The sequence below is a fragment of the Triticum dicoccoides genome, chromosome 5B (assembly GCF_002162155.2).
Source record: "Triticum dicoccoides isolate Atlit2015 ecotype Zavitan chromosome 5B, WEW_v2.0, whole genome shotgun sequence".
NCBI classification, from domain to species: Eukaryota; Viridiplantae; Streptophyta; class Magnoliopsida; order Poales; family Poaceae; genus Triticum; species Triticum dicoccoides.
The window spans coordinates 556,094,991-556,112,975 of NC_041389.1; the positions used below are offsets into that span (position 1 = coordinate 556,094,991).

General features: G+C 50.6%; 1 non-coding gene across 1 annotated transcript; it reads right to left on the reverse strand.

Annotated features, from left to right (window-relative positions):
- Positions 1-1,351: 1,351 nt before the first annotated feature.
- On the reverse strand, positions 1,352-1,433 carry TRNAS-AGA. The gene has a single exon. It is a non-coding gene; the product is annotated as a tRNA-Ser (tRNA).
- Positions 1,434-17,985: the final 16,552 nt, after the last annotated feature.

The following is a 17,985-nucleotide window of genomic DNA, read 5'->3' on the forward strand; positions in this document are numbered from 1 at the left end:
TAGGGTGTGCGGGGGTGAGCTTGTTACCACCTCATGGGTCTTCTGGTCCTTACTCGAAGGTTCGACGGTCTCTTATGTTCCAACATAAAAATCACCGTAAATTTTCGTGACACTTGGACTTCGTTCGGTATGGATTTTCTGGAAAACCAATAACATGCTGAAAACAACAATTGACACTGGGCACTGGGTTAATAAGTTAGTTCCCAAAACTCATATAAAAATGCATCAAAACCATATAATTTTTTTGTAAACATGCTATGAATACTTCATAAATTCTAGACATTGGAGACGTATCACCCTATGCGTGCTGGAACAAGCCTCATGCTCTGCCAACACCAATTCGGTGTGTGAGCACGGTCCTCACCCATGGTGATGCTGGCATGGACCAGTGACAATGGTGACGCCGGCTCGTCGTCAGTCACGTCCTCCATTGAGACGTCCGCAACGCCGGCCTCTGTCTGCCCACCGTCCTGCCAGACGGTTGCAATGGCGGTGCTCTCTTCTTTCTTCTTAGACGAGAGGCTATCCCAGATGGCTTTGGAGCTCGAGAAGGCCATGGCAGACGTGGTGTAGAGAGGAGAAAGGGAATGGAGGATGATGGATGGGCCGGGGTTATGGCCGGGCATGCGGTTTATATAATGAGTGGATGACAGGGCAATCGGCGAGGTGATTAATGGTGGACGGCAGACGGACGGACGAGTGATGCCGGCTCATTGTTCCTTGGCAATCGCACACATGTTTAATGTAGGCACGCAGTCGAACGATCTGTCGTTTGAACGCGGGGCAGCCGCATGCACAGGGAAGCGGCGAGGGTGGCGCTCTCAGCTGGCGTGCCATTTCAGTAGTGAAGCGTTGTGAGAGGTCGCGTCGCTCTGAGCCGACATGAATGCGGCACTGGTGCACTGGAGCGGCGCTAACCTTTCTGGGCCAGAAAGCATGTGGGCGCGGGAGAGGGGTTTTTGGTGGGGCCAGGTTAGTTAGACGCGGTCGACAACTGTCCGAACGGCTGCAAAGCCCTTCAATCTGTCTCCGGATTGTGGGAAAAAAGTACGTCCAGACCATCGAACGGATTGATGCAGACTCGCTTTGGATGACAAAGCACGCTCGGAAGATGCCCTTAGTCGCATTCTTATCAAATTGTTGTAGCAGCTGGCCAGCCACTGTGTTGTAAAAAAAAAGGAGGAAAAACACATGTAAATTTTGTTTGGGTTAGTTCTTTTGTTCCTTCGGAAAAAATTGAGCAAGTACAGATCTGAGGTCGTAATGGTCGAAGCATGTGGCATTCGGCATCGATTTTCCCTGCAGTATTTCGAAGGGAAATGTTAAGAAAAAAATAAAACATACGGTAAAGCGTGGTCGGCAGGATTCGAACCTGCGCGGGCAAAGCCCACATGATTTCTAGTCATGCCCGATAACCACTCCGGCACGACCACTGCTTGCCATTGTCCTTCTCACAGGATAATAGAGCGGTCGGAAGTTATTGAAGATTACCTGAGGAAGCCGAGCAGGAGCCGCCAGAGCAGCTGGCTCGACGCCCGGAATGCCGTCAGAATCGCGCCGCTCCTGACCGCTGAGTGCGAGATACGCCGCAGCTAGGAGGCCCATGGCCTCGGATGCCAGCCAGACGCTTGGCTTGAGGTCAGGGCCCTCCATTGCTACAACTCCTACTGAGCAGCACACATCAACCTGAGAAGATAACAAGTTCAGAACTTGACGTGTAAGTAAATGGAGCTTGAGAAATTCAGAGATGCTGCCTGCAACTAAGGTAGTCAAACTGAACTCTGAGCTGCTTGCTAAAATCCGTTTGGGCTAGCTAGTTCACCACAGCTATTACTGCTCGTACTCCACTGCAAACACCCCACAATAAATCAAGTACGCGTGGCGTGGCAGTCAACTCTGATCAGTAAGCTCCACAAATCTTGAACTAGAAGAATCTAAGCACTCGGCATCCAAAGAGCAAATCGATACCACGACGTGGCAGCGGTTCTTGTTTCGAGGGCAACGATGGTCAATCGGCGAGGACTTTGGGTAATTTTGCTCGGCGTGGTTTATATACTAGTAATATGGATGGATCGAAGGAGTATTAAAGATTAAACAACACGGTAATGTTAATTAAGTAGAGTTGTACCATGCATGATAATATCCAAGCCATGGTTCTAGTGTTAGGATAAATATTATTTGCACTAAGCTAGCAAGTATATAAGTTACAACTCTGAAGGGCGTAGCCACATTGAAACATAGTCCCAACCCGTCGTGTAGTATCCTGTCCTGACCATCACCGATACTCTGGTCTTCCCGACAGAACATGCGGTTACCGTATTCCAGTGCCACCGTGTACACTTCATTGCCACGCAACTCATGTTCTCTAGAGCGGGTAGATTTCGAGTATTAGATGTGGTTTCTCTCTAGATCGCGGCGTTCGGTGCCCACAGGCACGTGCACCGCCTTAGTCCTGGTTGGCCCTAAGAACAAGGCATACTCACCAAAGCTCTTCACCTCAGCCCACTTGTGCTAGGGTTTGCATCGACAAGCATGAAGACCTTGAAGAATGGCTCGCGGTCGGGCAACCATCGGGTCCTTATTGCCATCGATGGCTCCCCATGTAGCTCAATCATGCAACAACCATATGAACTGGGGTCATGCTTCATGGTGGGGCCATGCCGCCTTCGGACGGCTAACTGGTGGGTAAATGTGATCACGAGCTTCCCTTCTTCCTTGGTGTTGAATTTTTTTTGATCAAAGAAGGGCTTGCCCCTTCCGATTTTCATTACTGAAAACCACACAGTTCTACAAAGAGTTCGAAAGTAAACGAAAGAAACCAACCGGACTCCACAGGATCAAATAGCTAACCGTCAGACCGAATGCAAACTACCCTGAGAGCCAATACATCAACGCAGAAGCAAAAGTAGCAGTAGCAAGGAGCCAGGGATCATCTACAGGAACACCAAACATCAGGTTCACCCCCCGCATGAGAGATTTTCTTCATTTCAATCTAGCAACATTGATCCTCCACCCTTGCTTGGCTGTGAACACTTCATTTGCTGCCTGTTCTAGCACCCTTGCTCCCAGCTCCAACGTTTTTCTTGGCGACTCCTCTATCTGCAAGATAGCCCAGTCAATTACCTGCACATTAGCTTGACAACATATAAATGATCATTTATCCTTTTTTTCTCAAAGATAATTGCATTTCTACTTTTCCAAATTGACCAAAGCAGGGCTGAAATCCCCACCAGCACCAGTTTCTTATTATCTTTGTTAAATTTTCTAATCCAGTTTTCAAAACAATCTTTCACACTAAATGGCACAGTTTTAAAACCACACACACATCTGACCAAACTCCATAGCAATGAAGCAACCGAGCAAGAAAAGAACAAATGATCAATTGATTCATCTTTCCCACATAAAACACATATTTTCTCACCCTTCCAACCTTTTTTAAGCAGTACATCTCTAGTCAGGATGCTCTTTTTATTGATCAACCATAAAAACGCTTTCAGTTTCGCAGGCACTTTAATCTTCCATAAGTATTTCTGCGGGAATTTTATCCCAACAGCTATCAATTTCCTATACAAGGATCCCACAGAGAATTTATGATCAGCAGTGAGGGTCCAGAGGATTTTGTCCTCCCCTTCTTGCATTTGAATTTTCTCACATCTTTTTTTGAGACTGTTCCAAAGTTCCACAGTCTCTCCATGCAGGGTTCTTCTAAATCTAAATCCATGCCAACCTTCTTCTGAATTTAAACTTGACCAAGTTCTCATCGGGGTATGTGAGGCCGGAGAGATCACCGTCGCAGAAGGCGAACATCTTCTTTGTGCCAAGTTGTTATGGTCCATCCACTGACACTGCCTTTGCCAACTTTGCACAATGCAATTTTGAGCCTATCATCGGTGATGGCGGCGAGGATGCAGCCGTTAGAGGAGGTAGGCCTCGAGGAGCCTATCATCGGAGAAGATGATTTTCGCGACGGGATTTTGCCTTAGATGGCTCGGCCTCGGTGGGCGCACGGGCATCTCGGCGCCGGAGAAGAGGTTCACGAGCGTGAGCTCGCGGTTGTCGAAGGCGGCGACCCAGCCACCATCGTGCGAGCCGACGAACAACTTGTACTCCACCTTGGTCGGGACGCGCGTGACCCAGGCGTAGTCGGGCCCGCACAGGTGCTTCCTCCCGCTGGACCGGTTGCTGCACGGCGAGAGGAGGGAGGCAGGCAGGTAAAAGTAGTAGCTAAAGTACAAGTCTGAATCCTCCCTAGCTTGCGCAGTTGTATCTCCAAGTCTTGTGTAACGCCGAGTCTCTCTCGTGCTCGTGTGTCGTCTCGGGCACGAACTCGGGCAAAGGCGCGCAGCAGCTGCTGGACTCTGTCAACCGCGACGCCTTCCACGTGTTCGACGGAATGCATGCATATCTGAGACACGCATGCCCATTGAGACGCATCGACGTCAGCGGATGAGCGAGGAAGAAGCAGCAACAGCAAGGCATGCATGTATATCGTCCGTCTGGCTAGCTAGCCCGTGTCTCGTGGAGCTCGGTGGTGACAAGCAGCAACAGCATAACAGAGGCTGGCGAGAGCTTGACGATGCCCCAAATCCATGTTTTTTTTCTCATACAAAATTTTGAACATCTGGAATATCGAGACGAACTATTCAGAAATTGTATGATGAACTTTTAACAATTTAGGAATAACATGTCAACTTTTACAAACGTCGAACAAGTTGAGCCCCTTTTTCTACTAGACGTCTCACCATGGTAACCAGGTTTCATTACCTCTCCGGTATTATGCTTAATAGGAGTATAAAATAGTTGCTAAAACCTTGGCGTGATCCAAATCGGAGCTGGTAAATCTAGCCAAGAATACATGCATGGCCATGCATCCTGAAGTTTCTGCATATTCCTCTCCTTGACATTCCAAATACCCAGGTCCTCTTTCAATGTTGGCTTACATTTAAAACGGTCATCCGTGAGGTAAGCGCGGTTTGGTTTGAACGCCGGAAAGTCCTTAGTGGGAACATACATGACATTGTTGTACCCGAGGAATAGCGCATGGTCTCCAATATCCCGTAGCTCCACCAACTTCTGCCTGCCAGTGTCAACCTTGAAAATGAAGAGCTTCACCGTAGTGAACTTATAATATTCTTCAAACAGCTCACTGAACTTGTCGTCGTCATATTCGTTGGCGAAATCTACACCACCTTCATCGACCATATCTTTGATTGGAACATCTGCGCAATTCCAGATCCTCCAGACTTGCTGAAGTTCACCTGATGGGGAGAATGCGAGATACTTGGTAGGGTTGCCCCAGGCTGATACGCCACGCATGATCATCGTCACCATCGGTAAAGGCCCATTGAGATCTAACGTGTAAACAGAACTACCACAACCTAGAGCGTAGAACAAGCCGTCCTTATCATTGTAAAGAACATCTATAAAGCCTTGGTCGCTAGGGAGCAATGTCCACTGCTTGTCACCGGGCCTAGCAAAGGAGAGCCTCCACTCGTTTGGGGTATGCACGATTACAACGGTGCATGCGGCTATCTCGGTGGCAGCGGAGATGGCAACACAGATATACCCCGAATGCCAGGCCCAGGTGATTATCGGGGCGAGGGATCTATTCTCCAGTCGATCCTTCAGGGCACGCTTATGGTCGTGGTCATAGCGACTCTCCCCATGGTAGATTGTCACGGACGATGGGAGCGCCGCCTGAGAGCCAGTAATAGGGTTGAGAAGGTACGGGTCCCCGGACTCGTCGGTGGCGAACACCCAACCGTGACAAGAGGAGACAAATCCCCGACTCTCGTCCGGGGGCCGTGGGAAGGGGACGCGGAACGTGGCGTTGCTGGAGGGGTAGTACATGGTGGCGATGTTAGGCCCGTACTCGTCGCAGGCGTATAGCAGGCAAGGGGCCTGCTTCGGCGAGGGGAGGCGGAGGCGGCGAAAGGCCTTGTAGGCGTAATGCCAGGACGTGCACACGGCACCGGATCGGATAATGCTGGGGACATCCAGCACTGCCATGATGGTCAGGAGGAGGTCCTCCGGCAGGCCAGACCAATCGGCGGTGCCATGATGGGGAACAATTAACCACCTCTGAGGCGCGTGGTTCTTGATCGCTCCGGCTAGTGCGTCAACGGCGGAGATGGACAAGGCTGCTCCCATGGTGTGGTGTATAGTATGGCTGGTTGTTGATGAGGATACAGACCCGGGGTAGGGTCATAGGCATGACCTATACGTCCTACCCAAGGTCACTACCTTGGAAAACGAAAAGACCAAGAGTCAACAGAAGAGCGCCAGCCAAGTACGTCGAGTGCAATCCACTCGACGGTCACATCACTCAAGGTTACTACCTACCGTCACTCGACCATAAGGAAGGTCACTCGACCACATCGAAGACCGGGAGTCGGAGGAGCACACAACGGCCAGATAATTACACCTTAGCCTTCATGAGCATTAAGAGTACTTAATACTAGCGTTACCAGTAATGCCCCTTACTTTATGTACATTAGTTCCCTTGTAATGGAGACGGGCTGAGGTCCCGGCGCACTCTATGTAAGCCACCCCCCTCCTCTAGCACAAGAGTTCACACCCTCTGTAAACATCACACACATAATCCAATCGACCGCCTCCGGGCACCGAGACGTAGGGCTATTACTTCCTCCGAGAAGGGCTTGAACTCGTAAACCTCATGTGTACATCTTCGCCATAGCTAAGATCTTGCCTCTCCATACCTACCCCCCTTTCTACTGTCAGACTTAGAACCACGACAGTTGGCGCCCACCATGGGGCAGGTGTCTTAGCGACTTATTGGTGAAGTTGCAAGTTTTCCCGGTCATCATCATGGTTTCCGGCGGCGAGATGGTTGAGGGCCGCGACATTTGTCTCGGCGCGCTCGTTTTCGTCGCCGACGACTCGGCTTGGCTTCAGGAAGCTCCCCTCGACGTTGACGCGCTCCCCGTTCGAGGGGCGACGCACTTTCGCGCGTGCGTTCGTGGCGTCCTTCTTTGGCAGCCGTCGACTCAGTACAGTCGGCTCCGATGGTGTTTTCTCTCCCCGCTGTTCGCCGTCGCAAGCGTTCCGGTCGATCGCGGCTTTAGCGCTGGGTGAAACACGTGGTGGCTCAGCGCTCGACCACCCATAAAGTCACGGCAATCGAGCCCGACGAAACCCTCCACGGCCTGTTCGATCTGTCGACTAGCTCCGTGGAGACTGCATCCGAGTGCGATAGCAGCGATCCTGCGGCCGAAGTCCTGATGGTCAATGGTCCTCACAGCCCACCCGGGTTCCGCCGCGAGGGCGACGGAGACGGAGGCGGCAATCCGTCGCATGTCCATGAGGAATACCGACTCGAGCCCCTCTCTTCAGAGTAGAGGGAAGAACTTCATCGCCGCAACATGGATGCACTCCATACGCCCATCGTTGGAGAAACCCCCAAGGCTCGGGCCTTGGAGGAGGTGCGCCTAGCCAACTTGGCTGAGCGCACTCGACTGGATAACCTTCAGCGCACTCTCGACGAGCGTGCCCAAGAGCGGGTCCATGAATCCAGTCGACGATAGCTTTTCCCGCCTCCACCTAAGGTATACCGCACTCCGATTCAGAATCTCACAGCCGCGGCCCGAATAGCAGAGTCGATCCAGCCTTCCAAGTCAGAAGCTGGCAGAGGGCTGATGCAGATCCGGGCCCTGCTCAGGGCAGCAGGAGAGCAGAATACAACAGTATCTCAGTCGCGGAATAGGACTCACAGCAGATCCGTTGCAGTGGACACGGTTCAGTCGGCTCACAGCCCAAGATCGCCTCCACGGCGTGAAGGTTGTGGGCAGTATGATCATCCACTCGACCGTGACAATCGTCGTCGGGGACCCATGCCTCCTCCGAGGAGTGCGTCATATGTGCCTCGGCGGAACGATGATAGGCGTCGTCACAGTGGTGAGCGCAGGAATTCAGTCGACCCAAGGGAACCGGGCTTCGACGCGAGGTCTATCCTCGTTCAAGGCCTGGTCGACCGGAACAGAGCGCACAGAGAAGACCCTGACAGAGATCGTCCAAGTGGCAGCCGAGTGCATGTTTCTAGTCCCGAGTGTTTTAGCAGAGCCATCAGGGTAGCAGTGATACCTCCCAACTTCAGCTGGCCTTCGGGGTCAGTAAGTTCACCGGTGAATCCACGCCTGAAACTTGGCTTGAAGATTACCGGGTGCTGTGCAGATTGGGGTCGGTAACGACGAGATAGCGATGAAGCATCTCCCTCTTATGTTGGAAGGGTCGGCCCGAGCATGGCTGACGCAGCTGACTCCGGGCAGTATTCACAGTTGGGAAGAGCTACCCCGAGTGTTCGTGAGAACTTTCGAGGGCACGTGCAAGCGACCAGGAGGATTGCCCGAGTTGCAGCACTGTGTGCAGAAACCGAATGAGACTTTGAGGGAGTTCATCCAGAGATGGTCCACTTTGCATCACACCGTCGAGAATGTTTCAGAGCATCAAGATGTATGTGCCTTCAAGGAAGGCGTCAAATACAGGGAGTTGTTCTTGAAATTCGGTCGAACTGGGGATATGACTCTGGCTCGAATGATGGAGATAGCCACCCGGTACGCTAACGGGGAAGAAGAGGATTGACTCCGTAGCGGGAAGAGCAAACCAGTCGGCCAAGAGGCCGGTGGAGGTAACTCCAGTTGGAAACAGAAGCGTAAGGCCGAGTCAGTGGCACCTGGAGAGATTGCGGCAGTGAATCAAAGACAGTTTAAGGGAAAACCTAAGGGGCCCTGGCCCCCTAAGAAGAGGCTGTAGTCGGCCAAGAGGCCGGTGGAGGTAACTCCAGTCCGAAAAAGAAGGGAATGATGTGCTGGATTTGCCGTGCCACATCCACATGAAGAAAGATGAGGAAGGTAATCTGATTTACCCGAAGCATACCACCCGGCAGTGTCGACTCCTGATCCAGCAGTTCCAAGGGAAACAACCCAATGAGAAGGAGAAGGAGTCGGACCAAGGTGAAGATGAAGAGGAAGATGATGGTTATCCCAAAGTCAATTCCACTCTGATGATATTTGCTGATGTTGAAAGCAAGAGTCAGTTGAAGGTCATCAACAGGGAAGTGAACATGGTTGCTCCCGCGGCGACGACCACTTACCTGAGATGGTCTCAGACACCATTACGTTCGACCAGTCTGACCCCTGCTCGCGTCGCCACCCCTGGGAGGCAAGCTCTGGTAGTCGACCCCGTGGTTGGAGGCACTTGAGGGAGTCCTGGATTAGGGGGTGTCCGGATGGCCGAACTATGACCTTTGGCCAGACTCCCGGACTATGAAGATGCAAGATTGAAGACTCCGTCCCGTGTCCGGATGGGACTTTCCTTGGCGTGGAAGGCAAGCTTGGCGATACGATATGAAGATCTCCTCCCATTGTAACCGACTCTGTGTAACCCTAGCCCTCTCCGGTGTCTATATAAACCAGAGAGTTTTAGTCCGTAGGACGAACAACAATCATACCATAGGCTAGCTTCTAGGGTTTAGCCTCTCTGATCTCGTGGTAGATCCACTCTTGTACTACCCATATCATCAATATTAATCAAGCAGGAGTAGGGTTTTACCTCCATCGAGAGGGCCCGAACCTGGATAAAAATATCGTGTCCCTTGTCTCATGTTACCATCTGCCTAGACGCACAGTTCGGGACTCCCTACCCGAGATCCGCCGGTTTTGACACCGACATTGGTGCTTTCATTGAGAGTTCCTCTGTGTCGTCACCGTCAGGAAGGATGCCACACCCCATCTTTAAAGATGGCGTTGTTGCTAAAGGAGCTTTGGCTGTCGGCCAAACCCTCCGGCTAGGCAGGTTTTTGATGACCGCCTGTTCGGCCGCCGCGCCGACGATGACCTCTCGGGCCATCGAAAGCAATCTTCACATCAGCTCGGAACTCGCCGAGCAGTTAGATCCGATGGAGCTCTCTTCCCTGAATGAGCTCCTGGATCGCATTGCCGCTCTGGGAGTCGCGACAGATTATGGCCAAATTGGGCTTAAACCCGATCAGAGAGAGATCGACTCTCCTTAGGTCACCCACCATGTTGAAGTGCTGGAAGAATAATGTGGCGCATCTTTGCCCGCTCTAAGGTCCAGATGTGTCCGGATTCCCGACCCCTCCAAGCTAGATACCCGCGGAGGGGAGGATGTTGCCCAAGTCCTGAACCCAAAGTCAGGCAGCAGGCCTGATTCATTGAATAATGTCCAAGAAAGCAAACTTCCGAATTCGGAAACTTCTTGGCCCCTGAATGTTTTATCGGGCAAGGTTCCGGATTTAAATCCACCCGCCCACCCAATTATAAGGGATTTATCCCAAATACGGCAAGTGCTCGGGGAAACAGTACACCTCTATTGGGCCAGATTCCTCCTGGTGATGAACATGATAAAGAACTGCCATGAGGAAGAAGCAATTTTATTCTTCCGTAACAACTGTACGGACATCAGAATCCACAACGCCATAAGTTGCCGCGAAATTACATGCTTCGCCGACTTGACATCCATAGTACGAAAGTACTGTGCGACAGAAAGTGTTCGGAAAACCGAAGATAAATTCTGGGACAATCCGACCCTGAATACAACACGAGTCCGAAACAAAAGGGCGCATCATCGCCAGGCACCTGAGCCAAACATCAAAAAACAAAAACCCTCTATAGGGTATGAGACCGTACTGGAGGGATGGCTCAATGGACCCTATAAAATTCACAGTTTAGGGGACGTCACACCAACTCACAGCCTTAGAGCATGTTGGATACTCCGGCAGGTGGCCAGAAGTGGCGAGGAGCTTCTAACTCCAGAATCCGAAGAACACCACCCCAGAAATGCCAGTACGGTGTCGACAGTCTTCGAGACCTTCACATCAAACAATGCAAGGAAACGAACCCTCCACAACCTTACCGAACTCTACCAAGTAGCAACAATAAACCCATGGAGTGACACGGCTATTACTTTTAAGGGACATTTACATCTATGCCCTTAACTCGAACCCACTACTCAATTTTGCCCCTAATTTTTAGGTATGCTCAGTTTTGCCCCTTCGTCGTTAGTGTCACTTATAGAAATGCCCTTTTGCGCCGTTATCGTCTGGTCAAAGAACTTTGACCACCCAGAAAAAATAGCAAAAAAAAATCAAAAAAATCTGAAATTTTGTGGGATCGAAGATAGTCATGTCCGCAAGGCGCGTGCAAATTTGTGTGCCGTTCGGACACCCTGAGAGCTCGTGGCAAAGGAAATCATAAATTTTGTACGCATGTGAACAGTAAATTCGAAAAAATAGAAAAAAAATCAAAAAATATGAAATTTTGGGGAACTGAAGATACTTAGGTGCACAAGATGTGTGCACATTTTTGTTGTGTTTGGACATCGTAGGAGCTCGTGGAGAAAAAAATAAAGTTTAGCTCCTACGAGCTCATACGGGCTCATACGATGTCCAAACACAACAAAAATGTGCACACATCTTGTGCACCTAAGTATCTTCAGTTCCCCAAAATTTCATATTTTTTGATTCTTTTTCTATTTTTTCGAATTTACTGTTCACATGCGTACAAAATTTATGATTTCCTTTGCCACGAGCTCTCAGGGTGTCTGAACGGCACACAAATTTGCACGCGCCTTGCGGACATGACTATCTTCGATCCCACAAAATGTCAGATTTTTTTGATTTTTTTTGCTATTTTTTTCTGGGTGGTCAAAGTCCTTTGACCAGACGATAAGGGCGCAAAAGGGCATTTCTATAAGTGATACTTACGACGGAGGGGCAAAACTGAGCATACCTAAAAATTAGGGGCAAAACTGAGTAGTGGGTTCGAGTTAGGGGCAGAACTGGAATTGGCCCTACTTTTAATGCCAGTGACGAACCTAAATTCTGGACAACCCGAGAACCAGCCGCATTGGTCCTCAGTCCGATAGTGGACGGCTTCCGACTTACAAAGGTACTCATGGACGGCGGCAGCGGACTTAACCTCATCTACGAGGAAACCCTGCGAAAAATGGAAATAGACTGGAGCCGCATTGAGCGCAGCAACACAACCTTCAGAGGAATAATACCAAGCCGGGAAGCGTGCTGTTCAGGGAAAATCACACTGGATGTGGTGTTCGGCACGCCGGATATTACAGATCCGAGGAAGTCACATTTCAAGTGGCCCCGTTCAGCAGCGGATACCAAGCTCTGCTAGGGCGAGAAGCATTTACAATTTTTCAAGCCATACCCCATTATGGGTACATGAAGCTCAAAATGCCTGGACCCAACGGAATCATCACTCTTGCAAGTGATCCGGACACAGCGCTCCACGCCGAAAACAAGACAGCCGCACTGGCCCTAGAGGCATTATCCGAAGCCCTAGCGGCCGAGGAACTAACTGCGTTGCGCTCCACGGTGGACAGGGACGATGTGATACTAGATAAGAGATCCAAGTCCACCTCTTTCAAACCAGCGGACGAAATAGTCAAATTCCAAGTCCATCGAACGGACCCCACAAAAATGACCTCCATCGGGGAATAACTAAACCCCGATGTAGACGCCGCACTCAGAGAATTCCTGCGAGAAAATTGGGATATTTTTGCCTGGCACCCTTCAGACATGCTAGGAATCCCACGCAGGCTGGCTGAGCACAGCCTGAACATCCTAAAAGGGTTTAAACCTGTTAAGCAGACTCTACGGCGTTTGTCCGAACCCAAGAGACAAGCCATGGGAGAAGAGCTAGCAAAACTACTGGAAGCCGGATTCATCAGAGATATAAAACATCCGAACTGGCTAGCAAACCTGGTAATGGTATCAAAGAAGGACAAATCCTGGCGCCTATGTGTCGATTTCAAAGACCTAAATAAGGCCTGCCCAAAGGATCCTTTCCCACTCCCACGAATTGATCAAATCATCGACGCCACCGTAGGACACGACTCATTGTGTTTCCTCGATGCATACTCTGGCTACCACCAAATCAAGATGGCAGAGTCAGACCAAGCCGCAACGGCATTCATCACCCCATACGGCCCATTCTGCTTCAACATGATGCCCTTCGGGCTCAGAAACACCGGCGTAACATATCAGCGCATGATTCAGACATGTCTGGCCAACCAGATCGGCAAAACAGTTGAAGCATACGTAGATGACGTGGTCGTCAAAACCAAACACGTCGATACTCTAGTAGACGACTTGAGGCTCATGTTCGACAATCTCCGAACATACGACATTAAGCTCAACCCGGAAAAATGCGTTTTCGGCATACCAGCCGGAAAGCTCGTGGGCTTCATCGTATCCGGTAGAGGAATTGAAGCAAACCCAGCCAAGATCCGAGCTCTATCACAATTGCATACCCCAAAAGACCTCAAACAAATACAAAAATTGACAGGATGCGTGGCGGCTCTAAGCCGCTTTATCTCCCGCTTAGGAGAAAAGGCATTACCCCTCTATCGCCTCCTGCGGCGCACCAAACACTTCGAGTGGACAGATGCCGCCACGGCCGGACTCGAAGAAATAAAAGCCATACTGGCAACAAATCTGGTCCTGGCCGCGCCCAACACGGGCGAACCAATGCTATTATACATCGCGGCAACCCATCAAGTTGTAAGCGCGGTGCTCGTCGTCGAACGAGAAACGGATGGACACAAGTTCCCTCTCCAAAAACCAGTTTACTACGTGTCCACTGTCCTAACTCCATGCAAGTCACGGTACCCGCATTATCAAAAGATAGCATACGCGGTGTTCATGGCATCCCGGAAGCTGCGACACTATTTTCAAGAGTGTTCAATAACAGTGGCATCCGAAGTACCTCTTAATGATATTATAAACAACCGCGACGCAACGGGCCAGATTGCCAAATGGGCCATCGAGCTCCTCCCGTTCGACATAACTTACAAGCCAAGGTGAGCTATTAAGTCGCAGGTTTTGGCCGAGTTCATCGCCAAATGGACTGAAGCCGAGCTCCCTAAAGAGTACGGCGCATACTCCAACTGGATCATGCACTTCGACGGCTCCAAAATGTTGGTTGGCCTGGGGGCTGGCGTCGTTCTGACGTCCCCAACCGGAGATACAGTCCAATACATACTTCAGATAATGTACACAGATTCCAACAACGCAGCCGAATATGAGGCCCTTCTACATGGTCTCCGGATGGCAGTCTCCATGGGCATTCAGCGCCTCGAGGTCCGCGGGGATTCAAACCTCGCAATATCCCAAATAAATGGAGACTTTGACGCCAAGGATCCGAAAATGGCAGCTTACCGCAACGCCGTCTTAAAGATGTCAGCTCGGTTTGAGGGGCTCAAATTTCATCACATAGCCCGGGAGAATAACCAGGCAGCAGACGTGTTGGCACGCATCAGCGCCAAGCGCGATGCTGTCCCTCCCAACATCTTCCTAGAGAGGTTGTTCAAGCCATCCGTATCATGGGAGGGAGAGTTCGGAAACAATAGCCCGGACACAACCGCACTGCCCCTCACCGAACACTCTGACACAGTTGATGGCTCCGCCAACGAAACAACACCGTCTGCCCACACAATAATGGCAGTCATTGCCCCGTGGACAGAACCATTCCTAGCCTAGTTAACTAGGCAGGAACTCCCCGAGGACCAAAACGAGGCCCACTGCATAGTGCGGCGATCTAAAGCCTACAAAGTCCATGAGGGAGAGCTTTATAAGAAAAGCACAACCGGAGTCCTTCAAAGGTGTATCTCCGAAGAGGAAGGGCGAGACCTTTTGGCTGAAATTCATGCCGGACTTGGCGGGCACCATGCCGCAGCCCGGGCCCTTGTAAGCAAGGCCTTCCGTACCGGATTTTATTGGCCAACGGCCCGGGCAGACGCTCGGGACTTAGTGCAGCGATGCGTCGGTTGCCAGTTATTCGCCAACCAAAGCCATATGCCGCCTACCGCCCTACAAACTATACCCATTACCTGGCCTTTTGCGGTCTGGGGGCTTGACATGGTCGGACCCCTTAAAGGAGGAACCCACAAGCAAAAATATCTACTGGTCATGGTGGACAAATTCACCAAATGGATAGAGACCAAGCCTGTAAAGACGGCCGAATCCGGACCGGTGATAGACTTCATATCCGGGGTCGTACACCGTTACGGCGTCCCCCACAGCATCATAACTGACAACGGCACAAACTTCACGGCCGATGAAGTCAAAGCCTGGTGCAAAAACATGGGCATTAAGCTCTACTACGCTTCAGTCTATCACCCTCAAACCAATGGTCAAGTCGAGCGAGCCAACAGTCTCATTATGAGCGGCATCAAACCCAGACTAGTGCGATCCCTCAAGGAATCCAACACGCACTGGGTAGAGGAGCTTGACTCTGTACTCTGGGGGCTGTGGACCACGCCGAATCGCACTACCGGATTCACACCATTTTTTATGGTATACGGCGCAGAGGCAGTACTGCCATGCGACATAATTCATGACTCACCTCGAGTGCGCATGTACGAAGAAAGAGAAGCCGAGCTCGATTGGCAGGACAGCTTGGACGCATTGGAGGAGGAGCGCGATGTGGCAAAAGCTCGTTCCACATTCTATCAACAGCAGGCTCAAAGATATCATAGCAGAAAAGTACGGGCCAAAACTTATAACGTTGGCGAACTAGTTCTACGCCTGCCGGACAAGAAAAAGGACAAACTAAAGCCCAAATGGGAGGGTCCCTTCATAATCTACCAAGTACTGACTGGTGGAGCGTACCGTCTGCGAAAGGCATCGAACAACCAACTCGAGCCGAACCCATGGAATGCAGCACGCCTACGAAGATTCTACGCCTAGCGCCGGACTCCGTGTTCGTCTCCTTCCTCTGTCCCCTGTTTATTTTTATTTTTATTTTTTCACATTAGCTGTCCGGGATTTCGCTCCCTCTCCCTACCTTTTTTCTCCCAAGCCCTTAGAGGCTTGCATGTGTGTTGTTCGCACATACTTCATGCGCCACCCGCGCTCATCATACGTGGGGGCTTCTTTATCAGAAGTTTATATAGAACGGGCTTCTTTTATTTCTCTTTCTTCTCTTAATCTCCTATCAAAAAGCCCTTAAGGGCCTACTTGCGTATTGTTCGCACACACTTGATGTGCCATCCGCACTCATTATACCTGGGGGCTTCTTTACCAGAAGCTTAAATTATAAGGGCTTTATGCCCAGCACATGTGTCAAGCTTCCACATGTACCTTTTATTCGCCATTATATGCATCGATATGACTTAAGTTTTGGCCAAGCTGGGTTGCCTGGCTCCTGTGCTTACCCCTACGTTCCCGATTGTTCGGCTAGGAGGTAAAGGGAGCACCTCTGCGATTGTTACTGCCGGGTCAGCCGGATGTGTACCTCAGACTGGGTGAAGCCGAAAGCTAGCATTCTTAAGGGAATATTCGGTCGGTGACTTGAAAGATGATTTTACCTACTTATTTATCTGCCCCCAGATGTTTTTCTGCTTTTTTCGCAGTCCGGACATGCACTTTAGGGCATGCCACCCCCAGAGGAAAGGAACCCTTAACGGAACTATTCTCCCTGGAAGATGTTTCTTACTAACCATGTAATATAACATAACTAGTTGGGCACTTGTCTGCTAAAGCAATTATGACCCCTACGCCTTGTCTCCATGCATGCCCCTGTTCTTACATAATCGAGAGGGTATTCAGACACACTCCGGACTATAGGGTCCAGAGGTCGAAGCGAAAAGGTCCGCAATGACAAACGATCTACAATCCGGCTAGAAGGCATTTTTCATGTCACTTTAACTTACAGAGTCAATCTGACTCGGTATATTCTTCTTCAATACCATCCAACAGGCGGTCTAATTTACAGTCCTGTTGGGAATACTTTGCAGCCAGCTCTACCTGGCCATATACTAAGCTGACAGGGATCTCCTTTCCATCAGGACCCATAGGGCCGACCTCGGCCATGTGGTTTGGGTCAGCCTTTGTGTACCGAGTCTTCACCATGGCCCAGGCCTCCCTGGCACCTTGACGGCAGGACGATATCTTCCACAACCGGAAGCGCTGCTGCACTCCCTCCAGCTTCTTTGTAAGCTCCCCAAGGCCTTCGGGCATGGAGAGGGGATGGCCACATAGCCTGAATGACGCTCTGCATTGCCTGCTGAACTCATTCGTGCAGTTGCAACAGCTCGGGAAGAAGGTCTCCCGTTGAACCGGGCATTTCCTCTGCAGGACGACCTGTCAGCAGACCTATAGACATAGCTCTGTTAATCGACTTCCTCACCGAATTCTTTATTCGAAGATACATTCAAGCACTTACTAAAAATGCCGCGTCTAAGTCGCCGATTCTCCTTTACGGAAGCAGACAGCTGAATACGAACATCCTTTAGTTCCTCGCCCAGCTGGGTATTGGCGTCTTGAAGTTTGTTCTTCTCTTGCCTCACCCTCGTCAGCACGCTCTCGCCAGCCTTTAGTTAGCGTAGGAGTTGTTGCTTGTCCGGATTTACTCCGGCCCCATCTGCACTATTATAGTCAGAGTTGCACACCTGATGCACTTCATAATGGAATTATCTTTCGAAGCATATATTACCTGAGGGCGTCTTCTTGGCATTTTCTGAAGTGGCCAGTGCGGCCTCGAGTTGGGCCTTGCACTCTTCAAGCTCCTGGGACAGTTGCATATTCTTCTTTGTAAGACACTGCATAGCACATGATCCTTAAAACAGTTATCTTCACTGTTTCAAGTCTCGGGGGCTACTGACATATATAACCTTCAATTTTACTCACCTGTATGTCTTTTACATACTGCTCTGTGGCTCTGGCTAGACCATTTTGAGCGGCACGGAGATACACATCTCCTGTATTAAAGGCGTCCAACGCCTCTGGGGAAAAACATGTGTCACGAAGTACATTCCGGCGACGCCTGTGGTTCAGGGCACTCTCCACCTCTGAATTGGTGGCAGATAGCCCGTCTGTGTCCTCTGTCGGAGGAACGCTCGAGGTGCGCCCCGTGCCCGTCTCCGCTTCCGGACCCGGCCTTGAACCTTGGCCGGCGGCTATAGTCCGGCGGGCTCTCTTCTTTCTAAGAA